This window comes from Dermochelys coriacea, chromosome 2 (genome assembly GCF_009764565.3).
Source record: "Dermochelys coriacea isolate rDerCor1 chromosome 2, rDerCor1.pri.v4, whole genome shotgun sequence".
NCBI classification, from domain to species: domain Eukaryota; kingdom Metazoa; phylum Chordata; order Testudines; family Dermochelyidae; genus Dermochelys; species Dermochelys coriacea.
Window position 1 is genome coordinate 246773857 of NC_050069.1, and position 11273 is coordinate 246785129.

Sequence of the window (11273 nt, forward strand, 5' to 3'; positions counted from 1 at the left end):
GAGTGTCAACAAGCATGTGGGGGAGGGATAGCTCAGTGGTTTGAGCATTGGCTTGCTAAACGCAGGGTTGTGAGTTCAATCCTTGAGGGGGCCATTTAGGGATCTGGGGCAAAAATTAGGGATTGGTCCTGCTTTGAGCAGGGGGTTGGACTAGATGATCTCCTGAGGTCCCTTCCAACCCTGATATTCTATGATTCTATGATTCTATGTGGACAAGGATGATCCAGTGAATATAGTGCACTTGGATTTTTAGAAAGCCCTCATCAAAGGCTCTTAAGCAAACTAAGCAACCATGGGAGAATAGGGAAGGTTCTCTCATGGATCAGCAATTGGTTAAAAGATAGGGAAACAAGGGTAGGAATAAATTGTCAGTTTTCACAACGGAAAGAGGTAAACAGTGGGGTCCCCCAAGGATCTGTCCTGGGATCAGTGCTGTTCAACATAGTCATAAATGATCTGGAAAAGGGAGTAAACTGTGAAGTGGCAAAGTTTGCAGAAGGTATAAAATTATTTAAGATATTTAAGTCCAAAAGCTGACTGTGAACAATTACAGGGGGAGTTCATAAATCAGGTGATTGGGCAACAAAATGGAGGATTAAATTCAACATTTATAAATGCAAAGTAGTGCACATTGGAAAAAGTAATCCCAGCTACACACATATAATGATGGGTTCAAAATTAGCTGTTTCCGCTCAGGTAAGAAATCTAAGAGTCATCTGGATGGTTCTCTGAAAACTTCAGCTCAATGCACAGCAGCAGTCAAAAAGGCCAACAGAATGTGAGGAATCATTAGTAAAGAGAGATAGATAATAAAATAGAAAATATCATAACACCACTACCTAAATCCCTGGTGTGCAGAACATTGTGTCCAGTTCTGGTTGTCATTTTCAAAACAAAAACTTTTTTTGCTTGAAAAATTCTTTTGGGATGGGAAAAACATTTCCTGCCCTGTTATACTATTAATCTGAACATATTCCTCTCTGTGTTCACTCTGCTTTGCATTTCATTGTATTTTAACAGCTTTTCCCCCCAGCATGCTTTCTAGATCTTCCTCTTTAAATTTGGCAAAGCCAAACAACTAGTCCTAAAGTTCTATTTTGAAATTTGCTGTTGCTATCTGCATTTTTCTCTTTCCTGGTTTGTAAGTATGACTTCCTTGCTTATAGAGATTAAAGAGATTAAGAAAACAGGGTTTAAAAATGTTAATCATGTTAAAGAGGTAAACATCACCTTAAATCCAATACACTTTAAAATACCCTTTTTATTTAGAGGAAATTACAATACAACATTAACATATTACATCATAAGTTACTTATTACTGGTATAGGATCAGGTCGATATTTAAAGAATCTGGCTAAAGATTCTAGCTTGCTGGATGGGGAGACCTGCTTCCCTGAGTACACTATAAAAAGGTGACCACATTTCTAAATACCTATCCTTTTTTTTTGGAGCTTCTCTTGTGTACATACTTGGTGTGAAAAGCTTTTCCATTACAAGGACAGTTCATATTTTACTATACTACAATTCCATAGGAACAGAAGTCACACTTTCCAATAATGTGCAATACAAAGTCTTGCTGCTAACAGTAAAAAAGAAATTAGATCCTTTACTGGTGCTATGATGGGTGCTATAGAAAAGAGAGAAAAGCACCCATCATTATAGTACTTAAGTGCTGAATATTGCCTTTATAACTTATAAGCAGCTGGACAAATATTTTGGAAAGTTTGTATGAAATAATTCTTCCGGGTCTGGAAACCTTTGTTTATGAAAAAAAAAGAGCATCTCCAATGCACTCAAGAAGCTATGCTGCTACTTCATAAAGACTATATAGTCCAGCCTTCAGCCCAGAGCACATTCTTATGGGTGAGTGATGGAACAAAAATGAGGACACAGTCTGACATAGAAAGCTGCTGGAAGGTGTCGCTGTAAATAAAAACTAGATCACAGTCATTTGGAAGTATGAGCCAGGAGAGAAAAATGTTCAGCAATGGAGCTTGGGACCTTTGTTTTCATGACCTACAGATTAAGGCCTGAGGGAAGAAGGACAAAGGACAGAAAATGTGTCTTTTTTGCGGAAGGTGCAAAGATGCAGTACAGAAAGATTTTGTTTTTTTTCCCCTAGCAATAGTAAATTACAGCTAGTTAGTCAGCGTGATGGCTATTTAAAAAGCAAGAGATACTGCACAATATTGCAGTAATTTCCTGGTCTAAGTAAGAGAAATACTGTCTCTGTTGTCTTTTTAATAGTGACTATTGTGTACATCGGATTGTCTATGAATAACACACGTTTTCCTCTGCAGCAGTTAGGGAATCTACCTCCCAGAATGAGATTGGTGTAGTTGAAAGTAGAACATGATGTGTGCTATGACAGTAATGTATCAGTATGGACCAATAAAACACACATGACATGGGGTAACTGTCCCTTTTATGGAGTGTCAGGGCTCAGTCTGCCCCTCAAGATCTTCTGAAGGCCCAGGTGGGAGATAAATGATTAACTATTCAATGTGCACCTGGACCTAATAAAAGTTACCCAAGCTCAGTGAGGGCAGGAACTCCCAAGGAGATGAAGCTGATGAGGAGACAGACTCCAGGGATGAGCTAGTTAGGAAGCTACTCTCAGGGGTGCCTCCCTGGAAAGCAGAGGCTCCAGGACAGAGGAATGCACAAAGCCTTGGAAACAAGCAGGGAGAACTGGAGGTCCTGGTGATGTCAAGGAATTATGACATGATTGGAATAACAGAGACTTGGTGGGATAACTCACATGACTGGAGTACAGTCATGGATGGTTATAAACTGTTCAGGAAGGACAGGCAGGGCAGAAAAGGTGGGGGAGTAGCACTGTATGTAAGGGAGCAGTATGACTGCTCAGAGCTCCGGTACGAAACTGTGGAAAAACCTGAGTGTCTCTGGATTAAGTTTAGAAGTGTGTGCAACAAGAGTGATGTCATGGTGGGAGTCTGCTATAGACCACCGGACCAGGGGGATGAGGTGGATGAGGCTTTCTTCCGGCAACTCACGGAAGCTACTAGATCGCATGCCCTGATTCTCATGGGTGACTTTAATTTTCCTGATATCTGCTGGGAGAGCAATACAGCGGTGCATAGACAATCCAGGAAGTTTTTGGAAAGCGTAGGGGACAATTTCCTGGTGCAAGTGCTAGGGGAGCCAACTAGGGGGAGCGCTTTTCTTGACCTGCTGCTCACAAACCGGGTAGAATTAGTGGGGGAAGCAAAAGTGGATGGGAATCTGGGAGGCAGTGACCATGAGTTGGTTGAGTTCAGGATCCTGACGCAGGGAAGAAAGGTAAGCAGCAGGATACGGACCCTGGACTTCAGGAAAGCAGACTTTGACTCCCTCAGGGAACAGATGGCCAGGATCCCCTGGGGGACTAACATGAAAGGGAAGGGAGTCCAGGAGAGCTGGCTGTATTTCAAGGAATCCCTGTTGAGGTTACAGGGACAAACCATCCCGATGAGTCGAAAGAATAGTAAATATGGCAGGCGACCAGCTTGGCTTAATGGTGAAATCCTAGCGGATCTTAAACATAAAAAAGAAGCTTACAAGAAGTGGAAGGTTGGACATATGACCAGGGAAGAGTATAAAAATATTGCTCGGGCATGTAGGAAAGATATCAGGAGGGCCAAATCGCACCTGGAGCTGCAGCTAGCAAGAGATGTCAAGAGTAACAAGAAGGGTTTCTTCAGGTATGTTGGCAACAAGAAGAAAGCCAAGGAAAGTGTGGGCCCCTTACTGAATGAGGGAGGCAAGCTAGTGACAGAGGATGTGGAAAAAGCTAATGTACTCAATGCTTTTTTTGCCTCTGTTTTCACTAACAAGGTCAGCTCCCAGACTGCTGTGCTGGGCATCACAAAATGGGGAAGAGATGGCCAGCCCTCTGTAGAGATAGAGGTGGTTAGGGACTATTTAGAAAAGCTGGACGTGCACAAGTCCATGGGGCCGGATGAATTGCATCCGAGAGTGCTGAGGGAATTGGCGGCTGTGATTGCAGAGCCCTTGGCCATTATCTTTGAAAACTCGTGGCGAACGGGGGAAGTCCCGGATGACTGGAAAAAGGCTAATGTAGTGCCCATCTTTAAAAAAGGGAAGAAGGAGGATCCTGGGAACTACAGGCCGGTCAGCCTCACCTCAGTCCCTGGAAAAATCATGGAGCAGGTCCTCAAAGAATCAATCCTGAAGCACTTAGAGGAGAGGAAAGTGATCAGGAACAGTCAGCATGGATTCACCAAGGGAAGGTCATGCCTGACTAATCTAATCGCCTTTTATGATGAGATTACTGGTTCTGTGGATGAAGGGAAAGCAGTGGATGTATTGTTTCTTGACTTTAGCAAAGCTTTTGACACGGTCTCCCACAGCATTCTTGTCAGCAAGTTAAGGAAGTATGGGCTGGATGAATGCACTATAAGGTGGGTAGAAAGCTGGCTAGATTGTCGGGCTCAACGGGTAGTGATCAATGGCTCCATGTCTAGTTGGCAGCCGGTGTCAAGTGGAGTGCCCCAGGGGTCGGTCCTGGGGCCCATTTTGTTCAATATCTTCATAAATGATCTGGAGGATGGTGTGGATTGCACTCTCAGCAAATTTGCGGATGATACTAAACTGGGAGGAGTGGTAGATACGCTGGAGGGGAGGGATAGGATACAGAAGGACCTAGACAAATTGGAAGATTGGGCCAAAAGAAATCTAATGAGGTTCAATAAGGATAAGTGCAGGGTCCTGCACTTAGGATGGAAGAATCCAATGCACCGCTACAGACTAGGGACCGAATGGCTCGGCAGCAGTTCTGCGGAAAAGGACCTAGGGGTGACAGTGGACGAGAAGCTGGATATGAGTCAGCAGTGTGCCCTTGTTGCCAAGAAGGCCAATGGCATTTTGGGATGTATAAGTAGGGGCATAGCGAGCAGATCGAGGGACGTGATCGTTCCCCTCTATTCGACACTGGTGAGGCCTCATCTGGAGTACTGTGTCCAGTTTTGGGCCCCACACTACAAGAAGGATGTGGATAAATTGGAAGGAGTGCAGCGAAGGGCGACAAAAATGATTAGGGGTCTAGAGCACATGACTTATGAGGAGAGGCTGAGGGAGCTGGGATTGTTTAGTCTGCAGAAGAGAAGAATGAGGGGGGATTTGATAGCTGCTTTCAACTACCTGAAAGGGGGTTTCAAAGAGGATGGCTCTAGACTGTTCTCAATGGTAGCAGATGACAGAACGAGGAGTAATGGTCTCAAGTTGCAATGGGGGAGGTTTAGATTGGATATTAGGAAAAACTTTTTCACTAACAGGGTGGTGAAACACTGGAATGCGTTACCTAGGGAGGTGGTAGAATCTCCTTCCTTAGAGGTTTTTAAGGTCAGGCTTGACAAAGCCCTGGCTAGGATGATTTAACTGGGACTTGGTCCTGCTTTGAGCAGGGGGTTTGGACTAGATGACCTTCTGGGGTCCCTTCCAACCCTGATATTCTATGATTCTATGATTCTATGAATAATCCCAGGGAGCAAATGCTCCCAGGCAAGGGAGTGGAGCAGCCCAGGAGAATGAACTGGGTGTGGTGTCTCCTGGGGAGCTACTAGAGACTTACCCAGCAAAGAAAAAGACCCAGACAAACACTCAGCACAGGCCAAAGAATACAGCCCAAGAATAGAGTCTGTGGCTAGTGGGGCAAGATGTAAAACTGATTAACCCAGAGGCAGAGTTTCCCATGAAGCTGCTGACAGAAGCCTTCACTTATGTTTTTGTGCTGTCCTTTTTCTGTTAAATAAATGAGAGCCTCTGAAAAGGCAGCCTTTTAACATTAGAAAGGTCTGCTTCGACTTGTTTATACTTTGGGTGAGTGAAACTAAGGCAGGAGCTCACCTGCGGTACCACCCTGATGACACAGGGTGCGCTGAGGTGATCTACTTGATACCACAACACCAACGCTTAAAAATGGGCCCTGATTGTGTTACCCTTATTCAGGCTAAAGTAGTAGTCAATGTAAGTATTGGTAGGAGAATGGGGCCTTACAATGACATGCCGTAACACAATGATACAAATAGAAGTCTTGCTTCAATAGCAAAACTCCAGTTGAGTTCAGCAGCACAGGATCAAGCCCACAAAGAGATGGGAGGAAGAGGTAGATGGAGGCAAGGTGTGAAATCCTTGCCCCATTGAAAGAATGGAAGGTTTGCCATTGACTTCAGTGGGGTCAGGACTTCACCCAAGTAGCTGTGCAACTTGCACTGGCTACCTGTTGCCTCTGGATTGTTTGTGAAATGTTGGTTTTGATCTGTAAAGCCTTAAATGACTTGGGAACTTCTAAGAGAAGAGCCAGCCTCTCTCCCTGTGCATATTGCTGCAATGGCAGTCAGCAGAGACTCCTGAGCTGAAACTCACTTAGTATAAAAGAGTGGGATTTCAGTGTGCTCTGCATTGGGACCCATGACCTTTTGTAGTCACTTAAAAAGATTGTCAAGGGTGCTTGAGTTTTGGATGAGTGCATTTTAACATAGAGCAGTAGAAATCCAAACAAATAAGCATATTTTCTTCCACTTAAAGTGAGTTACAGTGAGAATCAACAGAAATACCGTGATGTAGAAACACAGTGAGATCAGAGTCAGGCACAAGATGATTATTCTTTACTCTGTATAATCTTTATTTATTTTTTTCTGCAGTAACTATAATAAACTGCCCTGTGCCAAATAGACACTGTCACTGCCCATACCTTTAGGGTTCATGAGACATCTTAAGCAATAATTCTGACGTGAAATGCTCTCTACCTAATTTTACAATGGTATCTAAACAATGACAAGACAGCAGTACAGGAAGGGTGCTCTGAGCACTTTCATGCCTTTGGTTATTGCTGCTTGTAAATTCCTACTGCAGTTAGCATGTCTGGCTCTTTTTTTTTTTTTTTCTTTTCTTTCAGGGAGTTAACTTTGCATTCCTTAGAGTAAGAGAGAAGATGTAAACAATGGTTAAAATTCCAAACCCAGTGGAGATGCACTCAAACCTGAAGAGGAAAGGTAATAAAGCCTCTGTGACTGGGTACACCTTTTAAGGGGTGTCTAGGAACAACCGTGACAGGGAGAGTCCTTGTTAGCACAGTTCATTGAAACCATGCTGCCAGGAAGTAGATGCACACCTGGACCAATTTGGAGAGGAGAACAATTTGATAGAACAACCACAAGGGAATCTTTGTGGCAATTTCCTGCTCCTGAGCCCCTGGAAGCACCCTCCCAATACTACTGCATACTACACCCCCTTATACCTAGTGGTTAAAATGGGCCAGACACTGATAAGAAAATAAAAGTTTCACAATGGTAGCAAGTCTAGCTATCTGATAAAAGGGTAATAAATGATCCTGAATGTGTAAGACGAATGCTGCAACAGATTAATTAAACTGTTTTAAGCCATCATATTTAATGATTTAAGAATATGGGGCCAGATTCAGATTTAAGTTACAGTGATGTAAATCTGAATTAACTGCTTTGGTTTCCATTGGTATAACTGGTTATTCAAACCCTGTCCCATTATCCGTTGTTTCAAGTATTTTAAAGAAGCTGGAGGACTCTTCTGGATAACTTCTTGCTTGGGGAAAGGATCTCTCTATGTCTGTGAAGGGGAAAAGAAAGACAGAATAAATTATTTTTAATAAGCTTTAAAATACCCTCACTAATGTTTGTTTTCTAGAGGGATTTATGTAATTTTTCATTATTTTAAGTCTCTGGGAGTTGATAGTATTCAGAATCTTCCAGGAGGGATTTGGTATGTGACTAGGTCAGACCCTCATTCCTAATTGGTAGGACAAAAAGCTCTCAATACCCAGTCTTAGGACTGAACAAAACTGGCAACCCTGTGCTGGGGCTTGCGATAGATGAAGGAGGCCAGATATTTATAAATAAAATCTCAATTCTATGCCAAACTCTCTCAATCTAGTCTTTTTCATTTAAATAAAGTAGAAAAATATTGCTAATGAGGTGCCAAATTAGAGCATCAAGTGCTCATGTACATCCCGGGCAGCTGATTATCTCTCATCAAGGTGTCTAAGTAATACAGTCCTCATAATGAACTAATGGATTTGCAGGTCCAGTTAACACAAAAGTTCAACCTCAGACAAGTTAAAGTTAATCAAGTACAAAAAGGATTAAATTAGTACATTTAAATTCAACAGACAGAGGCATTAGAACGGTGCCACGCTCCCTCCTTTTTGCTTTGGTGTGAGCTGGTGGGAAAAGAATTGCTACTGAAGTATCCTGGTCTTTGGGGACTTCATGCTTCAGTACTTTACCACCCATGCATATGGAATTGCTAATGACAGAGGTTACCCATCAGGGAATGCAATTCCACGTAGACATTTTCACCAAAATGGATTATTTCAGCCTCGTTGGTCACAGATTCTGTAGTTTTCCAGTGATTCATCTTACTATTAATAATGTCAGAGAATTTTAGGCCCTTGAATTAAATAATGATAAATAGGAGCCACTGAGCGAGCTAGGCTGAGGCAGTGCTGTTTATTTCAGTGTGAAGCTCTGTCAGGCCTGATAAATCGGATCCCTGAAATAGTTTATAAAGTACTGAATTGATGTGGCGGTTGGTGAGGGAGAGAATTAATGTTACGAAATAGGCCTGCAACCTAGATTTGATGAAAGCTGAGGAAAGCCTTTTATATAAATTCTGTGTCTGTGTAGGAAATGGTTACAGCAAGAGGTGAAAGAGCTGCACAGGGAAATAATGTGCTTCTATAATCTCTGTGGGCTACAGGTCAGTGAAAGAGGAGCACTGCGGATGCCAGTGATACAGGAGGTGCGCAGTGCTACATTAAAGCTCTGCAGATTGAAGTGGTGGTCATAGACTGCTCATTTATAATACAAAACATGAGGACACATTGCACAAAAGAAAAAAATGAAAGCCTGTTTAAAGACATAGTAGAGGCTTTCAAGTTCCACGTGGCTGTCTTTACCAGGTTGCTACGGAAGAAGAGAATCCTTGATGCCACATCAAGTAGTACAGTCACTATTGCTAATCTCTCTGTCTGAATTAATAGTTTCCTCTTCCAATCACGTCATAAAAGCCACTGGGAAATTCAGGGAAAAAATCCTATATATAATTCATAATTCTAGTGGGGAGCTTCCAAAACACAGCAATTTTCTTCTTTCAGAAATGATTACCTGTAAAGTAAGACATGTGGATCCAATCTATAGTCTCTATGAAGTGTGAGATAGCACAGATTTTACATCATGCAAGAATGGAAAAGATGGACACACAAAGACATATAGATTTCAAACCCACTTAGTCCATTTGGACATTCACTGGCAGTTAAAGTTAATGGGCACTGGGCATCCAGATCCCATGGGTGACTTTGAAAATCTCAGCCACGGATTTTAAATATTATTCAGAGTTTGTTTATTTTATTCTAAGCTTTAAATATCCTATGTGGATACTGATCTGCAGGAAATGCTGATCCATGGTGGTCAGAGAAGTAAAATGAAAACCTAAAGGTGGAGGGCAGATGGCCTGCCACCACCCCCTCCTCAAAACCTGGAGACTGTGATTCTATCCCTCAGTACCATATTTGGAGACAAGGGCACCAGAGAGTGATTTTAATGGAGGCAAGCCCTCTCTGATATCTCACACTCACCTCATCTGAGTGACAGTCAGAAAGATTGGATCATCCATGCAGCCCACAGCCTGCAAAGCTCATAGCTACAACATGGAGCTAACAGAAAGGGGAGGACAGTTTCATCAGGGTCAAATATCTCCCTCCCAATCCTGTAAGGTAGTAAAAGGAGAGAAAATTGGCACAGACCTCTTGGCCTCGCAAATCCCACACCCCAGTTCCAGTCACTGCTCTCTCATCTGTTTGTTCCAGTAGGGGAGATACTTTTCTACACAAATGATGCATTGCACATCTCCAGCCCTGGGGAAGCCCCGCTGTGTGTGAGATCTGAAAACAAAAAATAAACCTACTGTTCTACAGCTAACCTGGAAGGAAATCTGAACAGGCTGAAAGCGGGGTGGTAGGCAGAGATGGGAAGCATGATTTATATACAATATGAACCTATAAAATGATTAGATATTATTCAGTGTGCTTGCACTGAGATTTGGGCAGGTTCTTGGGTTGTTTTTTTTTCCATCAGGTTCATCACATCCCTGCTAACAACCATAAAATTACTCTGTAAATTGCATAAGCACATGCAGTAAAAAAACAATGAGAAACACCATGGGAAAATATTTTATTCCCTTAAATGTATATTTGCAAGTTAAGTGCATGGAAATGTCTCAGTGTGTATTTTTTTTTCAATCTTGTGTATTCCCTTGATCTCTGAAGAGCAGAGGACCTGATTACAAGTGCCATCTGTAAGTATGAGGAATGGTACAAGCAAAATTAAACAGGCTTTTTGCCTATGATAATTGACTTTGTATGGACAGCTTAACCTGAGCAATGCTTTACATATTTAATTTGGAGGTGGGAGGGACAGAACAACAACAAACAAGCAAAACCCAATAAAAACATGATAGGGAAGGTTAGCCTCAAACTGACAGAAGTCAGGCAATTCAGCAGCAAGGCGCCCATTTAAAAACATGAAAACTGCCATAACTAGGTCAGACCAATGGTCCAGCTAGCTCAGGATCCTTGCTGCAATAGTGGCCAGTACTAGAGCTTTGGGGGTGAATGTACAGAACAGAACAATTTTGGAGAGGTCAGCCTTTCTTCCCCTCCTGGCTTCTGGCAGTCAGAGGTTCGTGGTCATCCTGAGCATGGGGTTGCAGCCCTGACAACCTTGGCTAATAACCATGGATAGACCTATACTTCATGAAAGTATCTAGATCTTTGTCAAATCCAGTTATACTTTTGGCCATAACAACATCCCATGGCAATGAGTTGTACAGGTTGATTGTGTGTTGTGTGAAAAAGTACTTTCTTTTCTTTGTATGAAACCTGCTGCCTATCAGTTTAATCAGTGACCCCTGTTTCATTCTTCTCCTACCTGCTTGTACTACCCCTTCTGCTCAAAACTGAAGGGAATCTTGCATGCAACACGGTCTGTAAGGGCCTGATCCAAAGCCCATTTAAATCAACCGAAAGACTCCCAATGAGGTTTAGGCTCTTATTTCTTGGTGAAACTGATGAATGAAACCACATGTGTTATAGTAACTCTTATACCCTGGCCCCTATTGGGTCAAAACTGTACCAGTCCCAACTCTGTTTCATCATGATTGTGACTAGAAGGGTCCAGCTCCTACCACTTTCCCTCTGCTACAGTAGCGTACAGGATTTT

General features: G+C 42.6%; 1 long non-coding RNA gene across 1 annotated transcript in view; it reads left to right on the forward strand.

Annotated features, from left to right (window-relative positions):
* The window catches only part of LOC122459045, a 107740-nt gene extending 96834 nt beyond the window's left edge, over window positions 1-10906 (forward strand). Inside the window, exon 3 of the long non-coding RNA XR_006279478.1 lies at window positions 10752-10906. This is a non-coding gene — a long non-coding RNA (uncharacterized LOC122459045). The remainder of the gene's footprint in view (window positions 1-10751) is intronic.
* Window positions 10907-11273: the final 367 nt, after the last annotated feature.